This window comes from Hippoglossus hippoglossus, chromosome 16 (assembly GCF_009819705.1).
Source record: "Hippoglossus hippoglossus isolate fHipHip1 chromosome 16, fHipHip1.pri, whole genome shotgun sequence".
Taxonomy (NCBI): Eukaryota; Metazoa; Chordata; class Actinopteri; order Pleuronectiformes; family Pleuronectidae; genus Hippoglossus; species Hippoglossus hippoglossus.
Window position 1 is genome coordinate 26,357,278 of NC_047166.1, and position 22,169 is coordinate 26,379,446.

At 39.8% G+C, this 22,169-nt stretch overlaps 1 long non-coding RNA gene across 1 annotated transcript; it reads left to right on the forward strand.

Annotated features, from left to right (window-relative positions):
* The first annotated feature begins 272 nt into the window (after positions 1-272).
* LOC117777372 lies at positions 273-21,278 on the forward strand. The gene is made up of 3 exons (XR_004616589.1): positions 273-283; positions 5,134-5,138; positions 21,177-21,278. It is a non-coding gene; the product is annotated as an uncharacterized LOC117777372 (long non-coding RNA).
* Positions 21,279-22,169: the final 891 nt, after the last annotated feature.

Here is a 22,169-nt window from a genome sequence, read left to right on the forward strand (position 1 = left end):
CATAGAGGCACTGGCACTCGCTTTTTTGCAGCACCTTCTTCAGACCGCCACATCATAACTTCATCATCATCCATATTGTGAATAAATCTCAGATGCTTAACAAGGTTTGTGGTGTTGCCACAATTGCTCACAGTCCTCCCACACATCATATACAGCCCTGCTGCTGCACTGTTCACTGGCTTATGCATTTGTAGAGTATTAGTTTGCATATGACTATGACAGGCAAATGAGGAATTTGTTCCAATCAACCAAGTATCATTTAGATTAAATCCTGCTGTATAGTGTTGTACAAACAACACTATACTGCAACATTTTGGGTTGGTAGTATAGATATTTCAGTATTGATCTGCACGCTGCCACCTTGAATCTGGAGTTTACAATGGGAAGCAAACAAGAATGCCATTGTCAGGGGCCGAGCAGGTATGCTAAGCAGACACAGGTAGTTAGTTTTTTTGGAAAAGGGTTTTTTTCTTTATTTAGAAAAAAGCCAAAAATAATCTAACCAATAATTCTGGTCCCAGAATTAGTGCACCTAATTCTTAGTTAGTTAGTTAGTTAGTTAGTTAGTTAGTGCACCTAACAGAAAAACTAGCTGTTAGGCTAGCAGTCTCAACAAGAATTGGGACACCCTACCCGCGAATACACAAAATGTGTATTATAAGTATTTTTACGTTTTGTGTATATTCGTGGCTGGTTGTCCCAATTCTTGTTGGGATGGAGGGGTAGGGGCAAGTGTAGGGCTATACAGTGAAAAGTTCCCAGAATGCCTTGCGAATCACCGGCAAGATAGCTGCAAAAGCGACTCGACAGACCAACAAATGTAGAATTTTCTCCATTAATTAGGATTTAAAAATTACGATAATAATTGTAATATCCTAGTTTAATATCGTTTCAATGTATGATGACAAATTTTTCACAACAACCTTAAAAAAAATCGCTACTGTTACACCTACCAATGTCTCTGTAGCTAGCATGCTAACGTTACATTGGTAATGCTGAATTATGCACGATAATCCCGTTTTTTCACATAATTAGATAACAAGATACATGATGCACTTAATTTAAATAGCGTATAGCAGCGAGGTGTCTGAACTTAACTGCTCGTGTAATAACAATGCATCCTGGCAGGGTTGCATTCAGACCACTGCTCGTAGCCTCGAGCTGTGTGCTTTTGATTTATACGTGAAATAATACCGCACATCCAAGCTTTTCAATTTCTATTGGATGAATGCCAAATGTCATTGTGCTATACCATTATTGCCATAGTATGGAGGGAAAGCAGGAAAACATGTCCTGAGCATTTACCTGGTAATTTGATTCACCTGTATTAGCATAGATGTTATTAGGACATTATAGGTTTGTCACTTTAGTAACAAACAATAGCATTGGTTTATTTAAGATCTCAACTAAGTTATTACAATGACATCCCCAGCAAAACTTTTTGTTGCGTCTATTTACAGCGACGACTACTGATCACGTAACAGTTTCTCGCAACAACTCTTGATGACGTAACTGCTTCTTGAAGGGCTGTCCCAATTCGTAGGGGAAGATTTCAATCACTACGGCTTTTAAGTCCATTTCAAGGCGCAAGATAACCCTAAAAAACAAGGGGTAAGGGTAGGGAGAAGGGGTGACGTGGGATTGAGTCTTAGGGGAAACCTATATTGTTGCTGATCAGGTCATTTAAACACAAACAGGGATAGAATCAGCCGAACAAATGTTTAAACAAACTACAATAACCACAAAACTTGCCAGAATAATGCTGCCTAATATTAATTAAGTAAACAATTAAAAAAGATTATTATAATAAAAATTATAATTTACAAAGTTATTAAAAATGTAACAACCAAAAGGCAAGTAATAAAACAATGTCCTTCCCCATGAATATGAGGAACATGGTGCAATCCAATCATCAATCAATACTATTTCAGACTGTCTGCTGCTGCTGGAACCCCTTTTGTTGGCCAGCCAGACAAACTCAGAAACTGGTAACTCAAAGAAAACTTAATTGATGTCATGAAAAATGTATAGCTTAATGAAACAAATACAGCAAAATTGACCAAAAAATGTAATATGTGCACTCTAAATATACCTATTGTCAAAATTTGCTAATAAAGCTTGAGTATGTTGTATGAAACCAAAATCTATGTGTCTAGTTAATTATCTATTTATCCGTGTATGTTGATTTTGAGTTTGTGCTAAAAGAAAACAGACGACAAAAATGTTAACACCATGTTCCTGAGGTTCAGTGTGTGGCTACTGGTGCGGCCATCACAGCCATTTTTGGCAGAAAATCTGTGTAATGCCTTGGTTTTTGATGGCAATTCCAAAGCTCAAAGAATCTAATGTTGCAGCAGGTGAATTAACCTGCTGAGTCAATTGAAAATCCTGTGCATCAATGTACATAATTGGTACCTTGTGTGTATCAGTAAGCAGGTTTGACACAGTGTCAGCATCCAAGGTCAGCTCTTCTGGAAAGATGTGCACAGTCACCAAGGCCAAGCTTGTTTCTGCATGTGTTAAAAACAAAACATGCAACATACAGGTGTGGAGAATTTAAAGTTATTCAAATGCACTTTTGATGGAGCTGTTGTGTAACAAAGGTAAAGAGTAATTTATCACACATTGCTTTGCTTTAGACTAATGAATAAAGCAATGTTATTACTTTTTCTACAGAATGTATAAAGGGAAAAACAGGTCAGTATCATGAGTGAGGTCGGTGAGGATTGATATACATAAATAACAATATAAGCTATGACGTGAAATGTTTTTCGTCAAGTTATGTCATGACGTGAAATATTTGAGATGTTACCAATGTAATTAATAACATTATAATGTAAAATGTTTTATAAAACTGTTTGCATTGTGTGAAATGTTTCTTGTTATAACAAAAAAGTAATGCAATATTGTTATAACAAGACAAGTTGATGATGGTTTGTATGAAGCAAAAATGTTTAAAAGATCATATGTGAAAAGCCTTTAATATAAAAGTTTAATTTTGTAATGTGATACTAATATACTTTGCATAGTAGTGTGATGTACTATGAGTAATTGATTATTTTAAAATGTAAACACTGGTAATATGCTGTTGGTCCACCTAGACCTGCTCTGGAAAAGTTGCTAAAATGGAGTTTGCCCTCATGTTGAACAATATGGAGGTGCTATGTGTGTGTGTGTGTGTGTGTGTGTCTGTGTCTGTGTCTGTGTGTGTGTGTGTGTGTGTGTGTGTGTGTGTTCGTTCTCAGGACCGGTTCTGCATTCATCAATCTCGTCAACGCAGAGCAGTTAGCAGGTGTGTGGTGGGCTGGTCATGTTTGTTCACATGGGTTCACAATGATAAATGAAAAAAGTCACTGTGAAAAGAAAGTAAGACTATGCGAGTATTCATTTTCCCATTGCTCGCCACAGCACCATGTTCTGCATGTTTAAGATAAGCTTATTTGCACAGAGAACAAAGGCATTTGACTGATATTTAATGATCATAAAAAATAAATGTTTGGTCAGTCACAGCTCCTAGAAACCCTCCTCTGTGATGTTCCATCTCTTTAAAACAATTGTGTTTGCCAAAGGTGAAGTCCCTCACTGCCTTTGACATTAATACAAGAGCCAGTCTCACCCTTAAGTCACATTCGACACAGTAATGCTTGTGACACCTTACTTTGTTGACGTATGGATTAACCGATACTATAGCATGTAACGAGATTAAACCAGCTCAAAACAGAGGTTGACATTGGAAAGTGATAAATGCCCCGATCAGGACTGAGCATACTCCATTGAATAGTTTAATCTGCAGGATAAACTACATCCATTCCCTCATTCACACGTTACATGAAAAAATTATACATACAGTGCCTTGCATAAGTATTCACCCCCCTTGGACTTTTTCCCATTATGTACTGTTACTAACTGGAATTCAAATAGACTTAAATAAACTTTTTCCCGTTTGATCAACAAAACATGCATAGTACTTTGGAGGTGCAAAATAAATTGTATTGTGACACAAACAATAATGACAACAAAAAAGTTGACATCTGTTGGGTGCATAAGTATTCACCCCCCTGTGTCAATACTTGGTAGAACCCCCTTTCGCTGCAATTACAGCTGCAAGTCTTTTGGGGTATGTCTCTACCAGCTTTGCACATCTAGAGATGGAAAGGTTTGTCCATTCTTCTTGGCAAAAAAGATGAAGCTCAGTCAGATTGGATGGAGACCGTCTGTGAACCGCAATCTTCAAGTCTTGCCATAGATTCTCTATTGGATTGAGGTCTGGGCTTTGACTGGGCCATTTTAAGACATTAACATTCTTTAATCCAAACCATTCCTTTGTAGCTCTGGCTGTATGTTTAGGGTCATTGTCCTGCTGGAAGATGAACCTCCGCCCCAGTCTCAAGTCTTTTGCAGACTGCATCAGATTTTCTTCAAGGATTTCCCTGTATTTGGCTCCATCCATCTTTCCCTCTATTCTGACCAGTTTCCCTGTACCTGCTGAAGAGAAGCATCCCCACAGCATGATGCTACCACCACCATATTTCACTGTTGGGATGGTGTGCTCAGGGTGATGGGCAGTGTTGGGTTTTCGCCACACATAGCGTTTTGCATTGAGGCCAAAAAGTTCAATTTTGGTCTCATCTGACCAGAGCACCTTCTTCCACATGTTTGCTGTGTCTCCCACATGGCTTCTGGCAAACTCCAAACGGGATTTTTTATGGATCCCTTTCAACAATGGCTTTCTTCTTGCCACTCTTCCATAAAGGCCAGATTTGTGGAGTAGACGACTAATAGTTGTCCTGTGGACAGATTCTCCCACCTCAGCTGTGGATCTCTGCAACTCCTCCAGAGTAACCATGGGCCTCCTGGTTGCTTCTCTGATTAATTTTCTCCTTGTCCGACTCTTCAGTTTGGGTGGACGGCCTCCTCTTGGTAGGTTTGCGGTTGTGCCATATTCTTTCCATTTTCTTATGATGGATTTTATGGTGCTCAGAGAGATGTTCAAAGCTCTGGATATTTTTTTATAACCTAACCCTGCTTCATATTTCTCCACAACTTTATCCCTGACCTGTTTGGTGAGCTCCTTGGTCTTCATGATGCTGTTTGTTCAGTAATGATCTCCAACAAACTCTGAGTCCGTCACAGAACAGGTGTATTTATACTGAGATTAAATTGCAGACAGGTGGACCCTATTTACTAATTATGTGACTTGCAAATGTGACTTGTGAATGCAATTGGTCGCACCAGATCTTTGTTAGGGGTTTCACAGTAAAGGGGGTGAATACATATGCACTCAACACTTTTCAGATTTTTATTTGTAAATAATTGTGAAATCCATGTAATATTTCCCCCCACTTCCAAATGATGCACTATTTTGTGTTGGTCCATTACATAAACTCACGATGAAATAAATTTTAATCTGTGGTTATACCATGACAAAATGTAGAAAAGTCCAAAGGGGGTGAATACTTATGCAAGGCACTGTATATTATCAATCTGGCTGCATTTTCCTGATGTTGAGATTTAAAGTCTAATGCTAATATTTCTGCTGCTAACTTCTTAATATATTGTGTTGAATTGAAAAGCCTGAGCAGTATCGTTGAAGGAACATTCCACTTATTTTACACATCAGAGTTCCATGCTTGTCATAGGGACTAATACTCCCTGTAAGCCTGTAAGTAAACTCTTCTATGTCCTTGGATACACCTTCGTTTTCATTTCAGCAGGTCGGTCTAAGCTACCTTACAAACAAGGGTGGGGAATTTACATTTAAAGTATGACATTTACCAAGTAGGTAGAATTAAACAAAAGGTGTTTTTATGGGAACTGAAGGATCCAGTCTTTTTGGCATTTGACTCATATTATGGACATGTGTCTTTAAATTTGTCACTTGTGGCGGGAAATAGCTCAAGTAGCCATTGGTGAAATATTATTGAAGTGAAACAGAAACAGAATGTCTTTCAAGACCTAAAAATCATTATATGATATATGATATTTTGTCTTGCTAGTTGAACATCTTTGTGTACTTGCCAACCTTTTTCTGCCACTAGTGGCACTTTTGTCCAAGTTGGTCATACACAGGCTGCACTAGTGAGACTGATAGGCACTAGTAGCAGAGAAATCCCAAATGTCTTTCAGACAAGTGGAACACTGGACCTAATTGTGATGCTCAGATTCTTACTAGCAAACTAACATTACTAGTAAGGACTGTGTGCAAACTAGTTTAACAGAAGTGTCTCTAATTGCAGAAAAGGGTTGATGAGTAAGCATAGTTGTTCAACTTGTGGTACAAAATGCTGAACTAGTGCAACTCTCACTAGTGCTGACAGAAAACTGAAATAGTAAAGGAAAATGCCATCTGATATCAAGTATATGTATGATAGTGATAGTGCTGAATCCTGTAACAAATGATCTTATTACAGAAATTTAAGCTCTGTAAAGCTCTTAATTGTAACAGACACTAATTTGAATGTGTGTGTGTGTGTGTGTGTGTGTGTGTGTGTGTGTGTGTGTTGTGGTAAAAAACAACTTGGCCTGCCCTGCCAGGACTTTCCAGCTTGCAATAACAGCGTACATTCACTTCTCAAGCCTCACTTTGTGTTACAGTGGATGAAACCTAACACTAGGTGCACTATGGTCATTTCCACATTCCCACCTCTTACATTGCACCACATACAAATAAACTGGGTTGCACACCAGGCCACACACACTGCATATCCTAGTCCTGCAATATCTGCTTTCAACATTTGCGATACTGTTGCATGAACTCGACAGAATACATGAGGTCTAGCCTGCTACTTTGAGCCATATATGTTTATGAACACACTGCATATTTGCTTTTATCTATAGTATATGCTCACAAACAGTGTATGAACAAGGTTACAGAGATATGCCGGGCCCTCCCTCTGCTCACACCTGTTCATCTCATTGTGACCGCTCCCCAACCTGCCCCTACTCAAAACCAGTCTTTGTGCAGACTCACAGAAGCTCCATCTGTGACCTCTAAAGGTCTTCACATTGTAACTGCGCAACTTTTTACAGCAGCTCAGGTAGATCCAAAGTTACGTTCATCTGGGATAGGAAATGGGGTGTCAAGGATGATATCGGTGTGGACAGTTTTCCTACCATACATGTGCTGTGTTTGTGTCTGTGTCCACTGTGCATTAGTGTCGCTACCCTATAAAAGGCATGAACATGTGTCACTGTCCATTCTTTAGTCCACACAAAAGCTTTATATTTATCAATGTATCACTACACAGTTAACTGTGCCAAACGTTGGGTGAGCATTCTCATAGAAGCACAGCACTCATGTTAAGTGATGTTATTACCTATCGCTAGGTCCTGCAGAAGCCATCAGGCCATGATGTGATAAATCTGCTGGGCCCCACACCATTCTCCTATAGTATCATTTTTGTGCCTGAGCGCTCGCTCGAGTTGCACTTGGCACAGCGTACTTATAACTGTACCACAAAACCAGCCAATCAAAGACTGGGAGGAAGCAATTCTGATTGGCTGTTTTACATCCAATCAGGCTGCTTCTACAAGAAGCAAGCAAGTTATTTTGAAAATAAATAAAGAAGGATTTTCAAAGAACATGAGAGAAAACGATAACAGAAACAGATTTAGTAGCTGAAGAGCATTCAACCGTCTCTACTACATATATTTGGTTTAGTATATTATAGGGCTGTTCTATAAAAAAATTAAAAAAACACCCCGCTGCCAGAGACCACTCAAAGGAAACTTTAACAGAGGTCAGGCTAGTCAAAGGTGCAGCTACTCTACTGTAGTCCCTGATAAAGCAGCTGTAAAAATTGGTGAAGCCAAAAAAAACTCTAACTGTTGGCTAAGGCCTAAACTTTTGCAGGGTCTGGGCTAAGCTGTCCCTCTCCCACTATGTACCCCAAAAAACTGACTGACGACAGGTGAAACTCACACTCTTCTGCTTTTACTTACAATCTATTCTCCAATATTCTTTGCAACACCAGTCTTACATGCTGTACATGTTCTTCAAGTGAACGAGAAAAGTTTTGAATGGGGGGGGATGATCGATGTCAGCCTAACCCTACTTGCTACATAAGAAAATCCTTCTTTATTGATCAGTGGTTTTCAAAATCCATCGCTTGCTTCTTGTGGAAGCAGCCTGGCAGAGTTGAGAGCGCACATAAGATGAGAGCAGAGAGATGAGGTGAGCGTGCACCTGGGTGTCTGCCAGCATACCGAGAAGAGATTGAGCGAGCATGTAGGCAGAGTTAAGCGCGCTCAGGACAAATTTTTGTTTGCTCAGATTCATATTTACTGTTCAAAATATATAATATTTGCTTGCGAGAGTCCCAATGCGCACAAGCTAATGTGGCACAAAAATAACGTCAAATTCTCCAGGATCATTCTACAGTGACAGCTTAGATAGATAGATAGATAGATAGATAGATAGATAGATAGATAGATAGATAGATAGATAGATAGAAAACATAGGTAGGTATAGCTAGGTAAAACATGGTAACAAAAAACTTAATAATACAGACTAAACATAAGTAGGTATTTTTTTTAATTTGATAAAAACTTAGATTTTAGGAGTTGGTGGGGTGTATATTGAGGCGAGCAAACAATGCACCATAGCAGGCATTCCACACCAATGGACACCAAAGAAACTGAAGAAATGAATATTAATTTATTTCTCCCACACTGGAACAAAATGTTGACTTTTAAATATATAGTAACCTTCCTGTGAAAAATAGGTTACCATGAACAGGCACGGAAGCTGCCTTTACACTGACTCTGTCCAAACATCTAACCTCTGCCATTTTATTTAAATAACTGAAAACAGAGTGTGAATATTTCACACTGTATAATGTCCTCAAAAATTCAGTGTCTATACTTCTAAAAGTCTGCCACCACTAAAAATAAATATATTTCCAAAACAGACTCTGTATGATAAAACAAGACACAAACAGAGAGATCACAGCAGGAGAATAAAGAGAAATAAAATGATTCCAAAGAAAGCAGGTTTTGTTGGAAACTATGCAATGATCTCACCTTTCTTACTTGATAAAATAAGACTCAGTAAGAAGACTTAAATGATGGAGAAAATGACTCAATAATGTCAAGGACCAACCAGTTGTCTGGTAATATTGGGGTCATAAATCCCCCTCATTGCCTCCCTGCTGATTCAGAGATATGAATTTTTTGTAGTTACAAAATAATGTGTCTCACTGGTTTGTGGAGTGGCAGTTGGATTCACTTACCAGTCATGAACCAATAAGGAGAAACCCAATCCCTTATTATCCATATTAGGTATTATTCTAACAGCGCTTGAGCATAAGAAGCCTCACTTAATCCTATGGCGTTACAAATGGCATTATTGGAGTGTGCATAGTTACATTAGGCTTCATCTCTCAGAGGAATATAGGTTTCAACGGTGCATAATCAAATGTAACAATAGCTTTGGCCAAAATATGCAAATACCCTCTGTTTGTAGTTTGTTATCTAAAGTATGCATAATACACCAAACTTTGTCCTACAATATGTCCTATGGGTATGATATTGGAGGAGGTGTTAGGTGAGGGTGTTGATGAGGATTATGACTACAGAAAAATAAACCGCGCTTGGACACAGGTATAAAACCAGGGTCATCTCTCTGTCCTGAGAAGAGTTATCGTACAAGCCCTGTCTACAGGCCTTGGCTTTACTTTGGTTGGGGAGCTGATTTTAAGGTCAGGATTGAACAAATATTGAATATTTTGATGTTCCATTCAGCTTGAGGGGCAGCATAACATGGCACATCTGGTTTTCAGACAGTTTAAGTAAAAAATACAAACGCAGAAAAATCAATATCCTATTTCCATTGAGAACTTGGCCACAAAGAAGAAAAGTTCACGACTAAGGGATATCACAGTTAGGGCAATTTCAGTTTGCTACAGTAAAATTTTATCAAACAAATAAAGCGCACTATAAACCAATGGGATGTTTATTTATATTGAGATGGAAAGCCATTTCCCATTCCGATCCCATCAATATTGTAGTCAGTGTGTTTTCTTTTCAGGCCAGGCCCGCAAGTGCAGGGACAAGTTCAAGAGAGGACAGTTACGTTTTTTTTCTCACCAGTGTGATTGTGTGAAAATTTGGATGCAACAAATTAAATTGAAACAAATCAATTTTGGGGAGAATTTAGTAAAATAGCTCCTTTTTATGGCAAAAAGGTAAGCTCTTGTAAAGGATGCTATTACACAGGAGCAGAGCTAAAACAGAAACACCAGGCCTTGAGCTAGCGGAATAGTCAACGTTCAATTTTTACACACAGATCCATTTTCTCATTTACACCAGCTCTTCCTGAATATTGTGAAAAGATTGCATTCAAGAGTAGAAAAAAAGAGCGGTGTGCCTAACAGGCCCACTGGACCCAGCGATTACCAGGTTCTGAACAGCAACCAGGGTGCCCAAAGTCCCTCATCTGATCTGAGCGTTGTACACACGAGACCAGCCGCTTGCTAATAGAGACATTTACACCTTAGTAAAAGTTGGCAGGTGTTACCCCGCCGTTGTCGAGAGCAGACGCATGCCGGGCATCATTAGGCTCCGTGCCAAGCCTGTTTTGGCTGCCAGCCTCACTCACTCATTCTGGTAGAGGCTGTGTGTGTATGTGTGTATCTGCGGAGCACTGAAGAAAAGTGTCCTCTGTTGTAGTGGCATGCTAAGAAGGGTCGCTGTGGTTTCACTGCTTTCCATGCAACATGTATCTGGGTGTAGGACAGACCCACGTGCAGATTGCTCAACAGCTTGTACGGAGTGTCGATCTGTTCATTCCATAAGAGCAGTGGGTAAGAGGCAATGGCATCCACAGGATTACATTTTCAACAAATGATGAGTAAAACATTCAATGACATATAATTCTGTATTTCACATTTAATAAACACAACTGCTCATCTGCATCTGTTCTTATTGTATACAACTAATTTGGATGAGCAAGTACTTTTATTGTGAGACATACTTGTATCCAATTGTGGTAGTGGGGTGTGACCAGCGTCATCTGCAGGAGTAAGAGTTCGGGGAACGTTGCCAGGGAGGGAGTCTGATTGTGCACAGGTGTTCTGTGTCGGGCTAATCACTCTCTCTCCTTTATCAGCAGTGGCGTGCTGGGGCCTGGGCCGATCACTGAGACACTGTCCTGAAGACGGCCGGAGGACGGCAGAGAAAGGAACAGTGTGTGTGCGTCTGTCTGTCTGTAAAGACAAAATAAACAGCAGAATTGTAACTCAAGAGTCCTGTGGTTGACTGACGTGAAGACCCACGGTTAACAGGTGAAACTGTCACACCAATGAATTTAGATATGTTCAAACCAAACATGACTGTACTATATATCATTTGTTTTTAGTCTCGCAGCTAGACCATGATTGATGATTTTAATGTGTATGTAGCTCAAATCTCTCTGGGAAGTAATGGGAAAGATTGAGTGTTAAACTTCTCTATATCATGATTTATGTTTTTATAGTTATGTTAAAGAAACAAAAAAATCTCTCCTTCAAGTAAAGGGAAAGATTGAGCTTGTGAGTCAGTGCATTTCTCTCACGCATGATCATGACCTAACTTTATTCACTGGGAAAGATGCCTTGGTCTCCAGTGTCAACTTAATACCAGAATCCAACTCTACCTCCTCATTATGACATTTGTGCAGCAAATTAAAATTAACTTAAAGCAAATGAATAGTAAATAGAAACTACTGCAGCAGATGCATTCAGTTAAGAACCATGAGAAATAATATTTGCATTTACATTATAATTTTGTACAAACCAATGTAGAAAACTGATTGTTAACCGTGACTCCTGTCTTTATCCTCAACAGGCCCCAGTACAGTGCAACGATGATCAGCTGATCAGCAGTAAGACCAACAATTAATTATTAAGTTCTGCAGCCAGGCATCTCTTGCCGTTAACTGCATTTCAACACACGCACATACGCGTATACCCTGCACGTACTCTGAGTAATGAAGTGCTGCAGTCCCTCTCCTCCATTTACATATAGAATACATTACTGACATGTTTATATTATGGATCCCATAGTTCAGTGAGACTCAATAAATCCTCCGTCCACATAGCCAAGGCCTCTCAGATGGGAAGGGGGACAAGAAAGGGAACTAAAACATGAAGGCAGGAAGAGAAATGACAGAGAAGGAGAAACAGACATGTCTCCTCCACTCAAAGAGTGGGATGTAAATTGTCTGAAAATGGAAAAGCAATCAATAATGATATTCACAGTAATAATTTAGAAGCAGGGGTTACACAGATTTAGCTAGGCAATCAGAAATCCATCTGCAGAGGTGTTAATATTGAAGAAATGCTGATGGTACAGAAAGAAACACACACCAACATCTGAATAAATAATGAAAACCAGAAGGCCATAACACAACCTTATTCTATGTAGAATATTACTTATTAAAACCCTCAGTACTTTTAACTTTATAGATGGCTGCTGTCAGCTGTTTCCTGATCTGTCTTCCTGTAGATTACCGTCTGAGATGAAGGTAACATATTTACTCCTTTAAGATCATTGCAGCCCCCACACCTCTTCACAAATGGCCTGATATAAATCAACTGTCACAGTAGATTGTGATAAATTATGCAGACTGGTGAGGAATGAAGCAAAAGGCGGTAGCTCATTTAAAAATTTGATCTCTGACCTTGAGATTCTATGAAACCTTTTAAAAGATTTATATTTTAGAGTGTGAGCAAACACTGCATTGGGATTTTGCTATGTTATTAGCAGTGTGTGAAGCATTGTTTTATAGGTGATGTGTTTGCACGCACAGATTCAGCGCTGTGGTTGATGCATCTGTGGTTTGTCTCTGTCAACAGTTTGGTGCAAAGTCATTGGAATTCACAGGAGAGCAGTGGCTGCAACAAATTATTATTTATCTCCTTGGTGAATACCTGATTGTTGCTTACATCACAAAGGACACTGTAAACAGGTTAGGCATTCAGAGATGAAGTGTAACAATATATCATCGTTACTTGCTGTAAAATTAGATGATGAATTCAAGGAAACTGAGAAAGTGGAGGAAATTTAACCGGGTATTAATCTTGTTTGATCTAGGGAATACCGCACAGTAGCTTGCAGAGAGATGACTTCTGCAGGGCTATGAAATTGACAGTGCTCCTCAGCAGATGCAGACTCAGGCTATCTGAAGAGCAGGAGCTTAAACATATAAAGAGCATCTGATAGATTCAGTGGGCCCCCATCAGCAGAGAACAACTGCTGGTAGAACTGCCGCCCCATCGAGGCTCGGCCTTACCCGTAGCGTCCCGGGTTTGATTCCGACCCGCTGCCCTGTGTTGCATGTCTTCCCCCACTCTCTGTCTGCCCCCCTTCACAGCTTGATCTCTGTCCTCTCGAAATAAAAATAATAAAAAGCCCCAAAAATGTAAAAATAAATAAATAAATAGCCAACATCCCAAATTGAGAAGAGGATCATTCAGAACACTTATGCATGTCTTTGACATTGATTTGATTTAAATGTTTATGTTTAAATTTCTCAAACACATCTGTAGGAGAAACATGAAACTATGAACAATTTGAAGAGAAGGAATTAAAAAGTATCGGTCTAATCAAAGATGAACCCAAATCTACTCAAGATTTTAATATAAGACAAAAGCAATTTCAATGTGTAACTTTGCAGCTCCATTGATGAAAAAAGCCTGAGATCCCTGTAGAAATCAGACATAGGGACCAAAACCAAAGCCAAACCATTCCACTATTATTTTGCAGACAGCAGCACTGAAAAAACTGAAATGTGAAATTTTTATCACTGTATATTAAGATGACTTTTCAAGCATCAGAACAGAGCAGCCTCAATGTCACCAATAGGGCCTCGGTTTCAAAACTCTGCATGTTTCTGTGTTTTGATCAGGCTATAATATCATATGCAGCAGGGATGACTGCTCCTGTTTCTGCTCAGCTCTCCTCTCCTCCTCTCCTCCTTTCCTGTCTCTGTCTCTGTCTCTGTCCTATCGAAATAAAGGAACACAGAGGAAGAGGTTTTAATGAGAGCAACACAGAGCGCCGGTTACATTGATAAGTAAATACTACAGCTTTAAATGCTTCTCGCACTCAATTGGCTCCCTGCTATTGTTGCCGGGCGTATGCCTCAATGATCACTAAATTTTCACTGTCACACTTCAATAACCCTAATTGTCCAAAATAAATGAGCTAATTTCTGAAGTTCCATTTTCATATGCAGGAGATAAGGCAACTTTGCTGATTGATTGGATTTCTTTGTGTGCATGTGGGTACGAGCGTGTGTGTGTGCGTGTCCACGTGCACGCGTGTGTGAAACTGCAGCTCTCATAATTCGACTGAAGGCCTCTGTTTATTATGCCTCTGTTATTCACTGCAAGCTTTTCTCTGACCCCTGCTGATATTCATCCGGCTTCCTCTCCCCATAGAAAGAAAGAGAGGGGGAAAGGGAAAGTTATACAGGGAGAGAAAAAGCGAAAGTGCATGAGACAGAGTTTGTTTATGTGGTTGTGTTCCTGTGTGGTTGTGTGAGAGTGTGTATGTGTGTCTGTGCTGTCCCTATGGACTTGCTACTTGGATCTAGATTGAACATTTGCATTTTTTCATTTGAGCTGTTATTTGCAGCATTGCGTGCAGCACAAACCCCTAAGGGCCCGCCAAGTAATTCAGTAAAAAGGCAGGTAAGACATAAATTAATCATAAGACGTGTGAGAATTATTGCATCCAACTCTCAAGCACACACACACAACACACACATGCATGGTATAGATACACACATATGAATACATAAATGTTTACATTTTTGCATACATAAGAACAGACACAAAACTGCACAAACAAACACACACACACGCACACACACACACACACACACACACACACACACACACACACACATCATTGAGACTCAAATTGAATCTGAAAGGAGACCAAGGTCGAGAGAGGAAGTTTTCAACTCCATCAAGCCAAATTACTGAGCTGGATGGAGAGGAGTAACTTTTAATGGACCAATGTTTTAATACAAAAACTTTTTCAGACTGAAACATGACTTACATGTTAATTTACTCATTCGCTTTCCAATAATGTTTATTAGAAAGTGACAATGAAAACAGTAACTCTGTTTTTTCTTTAACTGCAAGTCAAATGAGAGGTGGTAGAGAAAGTGTTTGACCACCTTTGTTAAAAAAACAAAACAATCAAATAATCCATAAAGTATTAAAAGGAAACAAAAACTTCAGCAGCATATAGAAAAATGTATTGGATCAACCCTTCCATCTTGTTAAGTTTGAACGAATCATTCACAAATAACATTCTAAGGTGCTTTGTCACATAGGTGAATAATAAAATTATACGATTTTAAGATTCTCACAAGTAATAATAATAATAATAATAATAATAATAAACAAATTAGACCATTGTCATTACTATACTCTTCAACCAGCATCTATGCTGAATTTGACACCAACGGCTACAAGACAGCATTAGCAACATGATGGATACAACATGCCAACATGCACATAAAGTACAGCTGATGCTGATGGGAATGTCTTAAGTGTTGCAGTTACAGTATTTGGCCATAAACTAATGAACCAAATCAAAAATGGGTTTGTACACTCTGGTGCAGTTTCTCACACAACTTACTTATTCCTAATATTTTACTTGTCAGAGCATGCCAAAAGCGTAGGATTGTTTGGCCATGGCAGAGGCATGCACTCTAATGAGTGCAACCAGTTTCTAGGTAAAAGCGCCTTGGTATTTATATTATATATTTACAAAAAAAAGTAGGAAAACACACTTAGGGCCCCATCCTACACCCAAAGTAAAGCTCCACCAAACTGACATAGTTGTCATTTTCTTGTCCAGTGCCCATGCTGCACATGCATTGTGCCCTCCATGACCATGGGTATAATGGTCTTAAAATGAGATGTGGTCAGACACACTGAATTGACAAACACCTGGTCCGAAGTCAGTGGTGCAGAATTTTACTGTTATTCTAAAGGTATTGTAGCGATCAGTGTGCCGGATTTGGACCATTTGCAGATGTCCTAAATTCCCTTGCGACAATAAGCTTACCAATTTTAAACAGAGCACTAAATGTTAACCTCATGCTGACACTACAAGAGACAAACATAGGACCACAATAATTCATCAGGATTTATAGTCTGTGAACTGTAGAATGTGAGCACATGGAGAAAGACAAATGTGTGCCATGTAATTTTCATAGAGATTTAAAGTAGGAATACAATACTTGTCAATTCACTTCCAGTGTGCATCACTTAGTATTTACAGTAAGCAGACAACATTGCCACACATTTCGTCTTAGTTGTTGTGTACCCTCAGTGTTCTGCAGCAGAGCATGCTGAGATCTCATTTCACCTCTAACATCTGTTTTATTTGATGACACACCATTCTGACCCAAAAGCAATGGCTTTGAATCATCTTCTCTGTCTCTCTATTCTGTAGCCGTTGCTGCCTTGTCCCTTATAATTCAGCCCAAAGGTGAGCTTTATTATTTCACATCTTTTACCATTTACAGCACAAATGCAGAGTAAAAAAATCCCCTGTAGTCCCTGCACCCTCTTCTCCTGCCATAGTTATCAGTGGCTTTGTTCCAGAATTCTGCAGTCTAAGGCAGATTGCCCCATCAATACACTATCAAAGAAGGTAGGCAAGATAAGAATTCTACTGCTATCTGTGTGCTGTGAATAAGCTGTCTAGAGGTCTCCACAGTCAACACACATACACAAATACATATTTTTTGTATCTGCACACACACCAAATAAGCTGTCTCGAGACTCTGTAGTGTAATCCAGTACATGTACAGACACACAGCGTTATCAGTAAGAGAGGAGGGATTCACTACAGCAAGGAAGATATTACTACATCTAGTGTATCTCACCTTCGGGATAGTGTTACTCCTATGATTAAACTCTGGCCAAAAGAAAAGTTGGCTTCAAGTAAGACAGGACAAACCAAGGCCCCTCCCAGTAAGAAAACTTTAAACTACACTGCACAAAACCACGTTCTAACTCATCAGCAGTCCAACAAAATCCACTGATTAACTTTATTATGTTAAAGTCATCCACATAGTCCATCATCCATAACTTGAAGGGACAGGTCGGCAGCCTATCACAGGCAAACATTCACACCTATGGTCAATTTAAAGTCTCCAATGACCCTAACCCCAATCTGTATGTCTTTGGACTGTGGGAGGAAGCCAGAGAACCTGGAAAAATCCTTGGAGGACCTTTAAACTCCCCACAGAAAGACCTTTGTGCTGTGGAGCATTACTGCAACAACACGTTCCTGTAGATTCATGCTGTACTACATCAGGAGAATACGTCCCCTTCTCCCTCAGAAGGCGGTCATCTCACACCTAGACTATTGTAACTCCCTCCTGGCAGGTCTACCTGCTAGTGCCATCCGACCTCTGCAGCTCATCCAGAATGCAGCAGCTCGACTGGTTTTTAACCTAAATTCACTCACACTACTCCGCTCCTCCGCTCCCTTCACTGGTTACCGGTGGCTGCCCGCATCCGTTTCAAAACATTAGTACTTGCGTACCGTGCTGCGAACGGACGGGTCCAGTCTACATCCAGGACATGGTCAAACGTTACACCCCAGCCCGTTCACTCCGCTCTGCTTCTGCCAATCGGCTTGTTGCTCCCTCACTGCGAGCTAAACACTCATCTAAATCACGACTGTTTGCTGTCCTGGCTCCTAAATGGTGGAATGAGCTCCCCATGGACATCCGGACAGCAGAAAGTTTACACATCTTCCGCCGCAAACTAAAAACACACCTCTTCCGACTATACCTTGAATAAAAATTTAAACTAACAATTTAGTAGCACTTAAATGGCACTTACTTATAGCACTTTGTAGTTTTGCTTTTTTGAAGAAATTGTACTTTCTTGATTCTTGTTGTTCTGGGTTTGTACCCTCATGGTTGAATGCACTTATTGTAAGTTGCTTTGGATAAAAGCGTCAGCTAAATGAAATATAATGTAATGTAATGGAGCAAAATGATTATTGTCAACTGAATTGAAATGACAACCTGACTAAATCGAACTGATCATTTAACTTATCAAATTAACAATATATGCGCGTCTCAAATGAGTTACATTGTCTCCACCTCCCACGATGAATATGCACTCATCCTAGTATGAGACAAATATTTGTTTACGTTTTTCCCTTTTCTAAGTTTTTTTCTGTGTATGTAAAAGGTGCAAAGTTTCAAAGCCCAAAGTCTGTGATTAAGAGAGCTTCTCTCTCATACAAAAAGCACTGCTCCTGAAGCTACTGACACACTTTGTCAGTAGTTCAGCAGATACTTCCATATAATGCATGCCTTGTAGCTAGTCTGACATGTCCCCTAACTATAAGGCAGGTAAAATAAGAGTGAAGGCCATAATTTCGTACACGGGCTGGAAGTTGTTGACCAAGGCAGGTTGCTTGTTCTTCAGCTAATGCTGATCAATCCTGTGAATTAAAGGTAGAGGATTGTTCACTTCCAACTTCAGTGTGGATTCCACTTCCCTCACCCAAATAACCTTCATGGGTTCAAGACAAACTCACCATTTTTAGGTCATTTTCTTTAATTATTCTGGACCAGTGCCCAGATGTTGGGAACATCTTTTATTGTAGCTTTGTCATCAGTGTGTCGTGTTTCTTAGCATCATAGGACTGTGAAGGTTACAAGAGGGTGAGCACAATGGGCACTTTCCCATTAGAGCCACAGATCAGAAAGAGAGCGAAAGCGCAGTCGGACGGATGCAGTTAAAGATTGATTTAAGTCAGCTGGGTGGAGTGTCAAATGTGTGAGAGAGAGACTGAAAAAGAAACAGGGACGAAGAGAGAGGGAGAGAGAAATAAAGAGGCTTATCTTTGGCTGCGACCTGAAACAGCTGTTTCTCTGCAGTGCGTTGAAGATGGATCCTCGCTCATTTCCTCTCCATCCTGCCACTCTATTTATGTTGCCAGTTTACTCTCTTCAGAGGGACAGAGACCTACCTCTTTTCCTGGAGAGAGAAAGAAAATCAATTTGACTTTCTGATCAATCACTGTGGTGAAGAATACTGTTCTGTACAAGAATGCAGTCACGGTTTGCTTTTATTTTGCAAAGGCCCTAACAGAAATAGGAGGTGCTTTGGGTGTGTTTTCAGATGATATAGCTTAACCTTGATGAAACTTTAGCAGCTCAGACCCTGTTAAAAAACTGAAGATTTGACATTGAGCTAAAGTTCTTTCCTGAGTCCCATTTTATCTTTGGAGGTTCTGGCCTGTCTTCAGCAGCTGAAAACTCCCCCCTGCTCACCACAGCTGTCTCCCTGAAACGCATTGGAGGAGAGGAGAGGTTGGTTTTCATGGTCCCTTTATTGAGATATTAACAAAAAGAAAAAAATACCTTCCATTATTTAATTTTCAACCCTCAAACACAAAACAAAAACTAACTAAAACAGAAAAACGTTAAAAATCTAAAACAAAAAGTCTCTCATTAGAAATTAATAATTAGTTCTCCATCTTTGCCCAGAGAACAAAGCATGCTCCCAACAGCCCATATGTCACTGAAAGTCTGTATCTTGTCCATCATTTTATAGTAGGCATACTTGACTCTCAGGCGGGCATTCAGCAGTCCCACCATCACTGGCACAGGCTCCACACAGCCAGTGTTTTTAAGCTGGTTCCTGCGTGTCAGCCATATGGCCAACTTGGCGGAACCGGAGACAAAGTTAAGCAAATTAAGTCTTTTTTTTTTTTCGCTGAATATTTTGGGACCAAACATAAACAAAACAAAGGAAAATCCTCACCAAGTCTGGACCAAAGAACTCAGTCCACCTCGACTCTTTCATCCCTGCCAAAGAGCAGCATCTTAGTGCAGATGTGATAGTTTGCTCTTTTCTTCACAACCTGGAGTTTGTCCAGCTGAGTTGCAAAAGAAATCAGCTGCCCTCCTCATTCCTGCTACTCCGCCGCCGCTGGGGTGATAGACAGGGAAGGGAAACTGTATTCAGAGCCCTCACTCCATTGGTCATGCTGGTTTTCTGCAAAAGCTCTTAAGGTTGGTGGCAGGGTGGCACAGACTTCCTCTACAACTCTGTTGATGAGCCTGATAGAGTTGACGTTGCTCCTCTTTCCCAGGTCCTCCATAGGTGTTGCTGTGAACTATATCAGGTGACCAAGTTTGGTAAAGTCAGCCTCTCTGAGCTCACTGGGGGTCAGACTGCAGGTTTCTTGATTTTCTTGATGAAGTTGTTAAAAAAGAAAGGCTCTTCAAACAACCACAAGCCAGGAGTCTTTTCTGTATTACATGCAGCTTTGAATATCTGCCATGCCTAAGTACCAAGCTGTTAAATGGTGTCAGCCCAGTGAGATCCAGAAAATCTGGCTGCACTAGGAACAGTTGTTTGTCATACTCCAATCGGCTGGCTCTCCTCAGCAGCATACGAGCTGTGGTGAACCAGCTTGGACCACAGTGGTATATCAGTTTTTGTGCAGTTCACAGTTTAAAAGACGCCATTTTAGCCAGATTGTCAATTATTCCCTGGCCTTCTTTAGCCACAGGTAGGTAGAGGACTGCGGCCCGAACCCTGTTCTTTCCAGACCAGAAAAAGTCCATGATTGCCGTCTGAATATCTTCCATCAGTCCTCTTGGTGGTGTCAGAGCAGTTAGTCTGTGCCACAGACTCAAGGTGACCAAATTATTGGCAACCAAAACTCTTCCCCTATATGACAACTGGAGTAGCAACCATTTCCATCCAGACAACTCATCGCACACTTGTTCCTTCACTCCCTCCCAGCTTTTTGTTTGATACTTCAGTGCCTAAACTCAACCCCTCCTTCCCCCACTCAAGACCTCCAAGCAGACTGGCTACTGCCTGATCTCTCTGCTGACCCACCAACAATGCCTCACTTTTACCCCAGTTCACCTGTGCAGAAGAAGCCTTTTAATCAAGAGAAAGTGTACTGGGAATCGGACAGCCTTGTCTTATCCCTCGCTGTACAGGGATTGGTTGACTCAGCCCCGCCCCATCTTCACCATACACTGTGCACCCCATACAGTAAGCTAGCCCAATCTGTGAAACCATCATCAAAACCAAAAGCTCTAAGTGTAGCAAACAAATAGGAATGATCCACCATGTCAAGTGCCTTCTCTTGGTCTAAAGATAGAATACCAAAGTTGTAAGAGTAAAAGTACTCCGTTACAGTACTTAAGTAGTTTTTGGGAGGATCTATCCTTTCCTTGAGTATTTATATTCATCAGGACTTCCACTTTTACTCCACTACATTTGAAACAAAAAATATATACACCTCGTCACTCGTTACAGATTAAAATCTGAATTTAAATCCAATACTATTTAACCCTCAGCATCTAGGGTTCAAAATTTGTAAAATTATACAGTATATATATATTTTTGTTATATTTTTTCAGTGAAACTGAAATAAAGCCTGGAGAGAACAATTTTTTATAGTTTTGTTTGTGTGTAGACCTACTATGATAAGCACTTTGCATTTTTAATTGTAGTACTTTTACTTTTACTTTTGATACTTAAGTACATTTCAACACCAGATACTTTTGATACTTAAGTACATTTAATATGAGCTACTTTAAGACTTTGACTCAAGTGATTTTCTTACGGGTGACTTTAACTTTTACCGGAGTCACCGGAGTCAGTAAGATATCTGTACTTTTACTCAAGTATGGCTTTCAAGTACTTTATACACCATTGCAAAGTTGATATTATAACATTTGGACATATCAATGACATCTTGGATTAGAAATATTGTGGGCAGCGCGTGTGAGAATAACGAGGCTTGCACAGAGAACGTTCTTTCAACACTTAACTTGTGTCCCATACACCGCACAACAGCAAGCTGGCTTATTTATTAAACACTACATGAACGCTTCTCATATGAAAAGTGACTGGACCCCGTCACAGAAATTACATCCCACAGTCACAGTAGCTACACAAGTGAACTTAAATAAACAGAAAATTACAACCCAACGAACACAAATACACTAAACCCATATGAATGTTGTGCAATAATGCATTAAACGTGATACCATAAAATGGTGTGCCTTTCGGCATTCAATAAATTTGGTTATCAAAATAAAATATTAAATATTAATATTTTATTATTAATATTAAATAATAACTTTAATTGATTAAAGTTACCTC